Below are 4,716 nucleotides of genomic sequence, written 5' to 3' on the forward strand. Positions count from 1 at the left end.
TTTTTTACAGGCATTTTGCAATCCCTTTGTGATCCATGGAGTTTCAGAATATTTATTTGCAGAAATAGACTCTACATTCKGACAATTTTTCTCATATAATGATTTAAAAATATTCAGAAAATTATCATATGCTTTATCCATGTCATTTTCTTTTAATACTGACTCCYAGTTTTGTTTAGATAATTCATCTTTAAATACATTTATCGATTTTTCCGTCCTTAAYCTTTTAATAATTGGATTATTTTTAGTCTTGACTTTCATGTGCCCGATGTCACAAACAACAAAAACAGGTAAATGATCACTGATGTCATGAACTAACAATCCGCTTATTGTGTTGTCTATTAAATTTGTAAATATGTTATCTATTAATGTARCTCTATTGGCTGTGATTCTGCTAGGTCTCGTAATTTGAGGGAAAAGGCTCAGACTACATGTAGTATTAATAAACTCTTCAGTCAATTTGTGATTGTTGACATTCAGCAGATCAATATTAAAGTCCCCACAAATAAAGTAGTTCTTTGAAGTTATAGCTGTATATGTTTTCTCAAACCATTCTGTGAAGAGGTTTATGTTAGAACCAGGAGTCCTATATATACAGCTAACAATTACATTTTTATTTTTTTCCATATATATTTCAACTGTTAAACATTCAAAAAGATCTTTAACCACATTAGTCATGTTTTCAATTTGCTTATATCTAAAACTGCTGTCCACATATACAGCTACTCCTCCACCAATCTTTCCGTCTCTATTAATATAACTAAATTCATAACCATCTAATTCAAAATCGGCTCCCTTGTTAGAAGTAAGCCAGGTTTCAGAGATAGTRATGACACTAAAAGGTTGTTTAAATTGGCTTAAACAGTCCTTGATGTGGTTAAAGTTCGCATATAAGCTTCTGCTGTTGAAATGTATTATGGAGAATTTATTGTCTGCATTAACTGTTATATTGTATTGCTGAGTCGAGTAGTAGCAACAGTTATTCCCAATGTTATAGAAAAAGTTGTTTTCTGGGTCCAAATCCTTTTCCTTGTCCTGACTCTTATATTCAGTGTAGTCAAAAGTTTTCAGTTCCGGGTAATCAGCTTTAGTTAGAGGTGTTAATGTTGTGTCCATAGATATTGAGGACAACATGTTGTTTAACTGAGACATATTAATTGAGTGTCATGTGCAATCACCTGAGATCCCAGATATAACGCAAAGCATTTAGTTGTACTTATCCAGGTCAGCGATGTCCCGAACAACCAGAACCTTTGCCTCCTCTGGAGTTCCATTAAGTTTAACGAAAACCTTACAATTTGTTGTCCATGTTGATTGGATTTCTTGAAACTGTAATGACTGTAAGGATTACAGTTTAAAACTCTAAACTGTACCACCTCTGGCCAGTGGATGGAGGATGTAGGTGGAGTTGCATACAGCCTCCACCATCTTTCTGGTTCTGCATTTTAAGAACATAAAGTCTTAAAATTACACTTTTCCAGCTCTTCAAGCCATACAACTAACATTTTTGAAGTGATCTGTGTTTTCTGTGTATTTATTTTGAGGTTTCTCTGTGTTTATTTGGTTCTGTTCCCCTGTGAGTCTCTGTGCCATCCTGTCCTGATTGTTCGTTCCTGTGATTACCCTTGTTGTGTGTTTAAGTCCACCTGTTGTCTTTGTCTCTTGTCGGGTCCTCATCTCATGTCTCTTCATTCATCTTCTGCCTGTTCCTGTGTTTGTGAGAGTTATTCATTGAACTCATCATTATTCATCTTCAAACCTGGGTCCAGCCTGTGTCTCTTCACCGTTCTCCATCCCACATCATGACAACTTTTGTCTTCATCGTTCTTAGCAATGAAAATGAATAATTCTCGCCACAGTTACCCAGTTGCAGTGATTCTCTGTTGGCCTTTATTTCATTTTTGCTTCACATTCACCCAGGAAGAAAAGGAAGATGACAAAAATTGACAGATTTATGTTTTGTCAACACCAAATTTGCATTTCTCATTACTCCACAGAAAAAAGATATTTATATGGAAATAAATAGCATCCAATAATCAGCCTGACACTTATGTAACTGGGTTGGCTGCAGTATGAATAAATACTTATAATTTATTTACATCATCGTCATTCACTCGTATTCATTTCTCAGCTGCTGCTCTGCTTCATGTTTGCATAAAGTAGGCCTTATTTGTCTGGAATAATTCCCACAGTGGGAAACAAATTGTGACTTTTAATGGAATCTGTGGTCTATAGAAAATATTCGGCTGTTTTTCTTGCAATCAATAACAAAAAAACAGTTGCTGCTCCTAAAGGAAATCATAAGAATGGTAACATTCTGTTTTTATGGACAAGTTTCAGTCTGGAGGTTATTTAGTTAGTGATGTTTTGTCTTCATACACCAAATAAAAACAAATTTTTTCCCCTTCCAGTCTGAAGTTAAATCCGACCAAGCTTCTTTTGCTATAGGTTGGTTAGAATTACCAAAAATTATTTCTGTTCACTAAATGTCAGAGGACTTGGAACTTTGTTTTTATATATATTTTCTTGTTTAAAATGTGGCCCTTTTTGAATGAACAACTGAAGAGAATTGCAGCAGCGTTGCTTTGCACCAAGAAGGTTCTGGTCAGTGTGTTTGTTCCAACTGGAGCTGCTGTTCACGTAATTTGTGTCTCTCTACACTGCACAGTAAAACATCACTGCAACAAGTTTGAAATGTATTTCACAGAAGCAAACTTGTGCTTAGGATCACAACCTGCTGCTTTACAGCCATAACCCATCAGATTTGTTTCCCACAGCATTTCCACTTAAAAAAATGTTTAAAATACAAGTAGTTCTTGTGTAACTTCCTATAGGTTCCTCCAAACTCTAAGGAATACATCATTCTAACATTCCAATTAAGCCAGTCCCACATTTCAAACAAAGCACACTCAGTAGCAGCACTGAGTCTCAATTATTTCAAACTTTAAAATATGTTAGAGACAGTAAGAGTGTGTCTGTGCGTATGTGTGTGAGTACCAAACATGGTGTGTGGCATTGCTTCAGTATTTCAGCGTGCATCAACAGAAATGACGCAACATGTTCTGTTATTAGATAATTAACCTCAGCTGACCCCTGATAGTGGGAGAGGTCAGGGGGTCAGCAAAAACACAAGATTGGCCAGAGAATGTGTAACCGAGTCGTTGTTTTGCAAGTGACTCGTAAAGCCTCAAGTTGAGTTAAAGTCCTAAACTTTTCATTTCGTCTTAACCCTGTAAAAAACCCTGTAACATTGTGTGGGCTGTAAAGCCCACATTGTGTGGGCTGTAAAGCCCACACAATGAAATAACTGACAGAAAATTCCAATTCTTTGAAACTCTAGCCTTTATTGGTCCCTCTGAACAAACAAAAAATTTTTTTTCAAATATAATTTTCCATATATGAGTTTCATTTTGTATCATATTTGATACATTGGGTCACAATGCTCAAATATTATTTTTTCTTGAACAAACAAAAACATAATAAAACACAAACAACTCAGATAAATTGTTAATTCCAAACATAAAAAGTGCTACAATTATGCATCAATAACAAATCCACCAATGGAACTGGCAGGGCGGCAGTCTCGAGAACATAACATTTCAGTTATTTTCTACACATATTGTGGCTCACAACCTTTTTGTTTTGCATTATGATAGGCTTGGAAACAGTTTCTGTCCTTGTTCAGACAAAGATGCACTCTGCATTTCTCACAGAACACATGGGCAAAGTGGCCCACACAGTGCTTGCATCTCTGTCGGGTTTCCATTTTGGGAAATGATTGAGGCCATCTTTTCTCACATCAGGGGGCAACTCAGTGGTTTTCCTCCTCCTATGAGGGGTTGGGGTTGCTTCCAGAGAGGACAAAGGTCTGCCACACTATTTGACCTTTCGTGCACTTGTGAGGGCAGTGGCAGCAGAGGCCTGAAACCTTCTCAGGGGCAGGTGTTTCTGCCTGGGATGCAGTTTCTCCAGGTCTCTTCTGTAACGGATCCATGCATCGATTACTGCAACTGTGATGGTGTGCCACCAAATGTAGATGTACCATCTTCGGGATCTGAAGCTGAACTTGTAGTACAGTGCAGAAAGCATATCAAGAAGGTCAATGCCTCCCATGAACCTGTTGTAAGTGTCAACAATGGCCGGTCTGGGAACCATTATGTGGGTTTTGGCTTTTTGATCCCAACGCTTCACCCTGCCCAGTGGTTCAACACCAACAAAAGAAGAGAGCAGGTTCACAGCTTTTTTGTCATACCATCTCACAATGATGTTGTTTTCCTGGTTTACTCTGAAATCCAGTGACCCTCTTCCCTTTTTCTTCAGTACTTTCTCATCTATCAGATGGCAATTCTTCAACCTGTTCATTTGGACTGTGCCTATGTAGTAGATTCCTCTTTGTTTTAAGTGCTCTACTTTGGTGTTTTGTCCATTGGGATTTCTGGTGCTTCATCATAATCATCCTTATCTGGGTTTTCCTCTTCTTCATCATCTCTGCCATCTGGGTGTTCCTCAATCCTTGCAGGAGTCCATTCCTCATCCTTATCCTCCCCTAGCTGCTCGATGTCACTTGAATTCCCATCCATAATCATATTATACTATAAAATACTTATTCTAACTTTTAAAGTAATTCACAACCTCACACCTTCATATCTCTCGGACCTCCTTCACATTGTCACACCCACCCGTTCCCTCAGATCCTCTTCTTCTGTCCATCTCACC

Source organism: Poecilia reticulata, linkage group LG10 (assembly GCF_000633615.1).
Source record: "Poecilia reticulata strain Guanapo linkage group LG10, Guppy_female_1.0+MT, whole genome shotgun sequence".
NCBI classification, from domain to species: domain Eukaryota; kingdom Metazoa; phylum Chordata; class Actinopteri; order Cyprinodontiformes; family Poeciliidae; genus Poecilia; species Poecilia reticulata.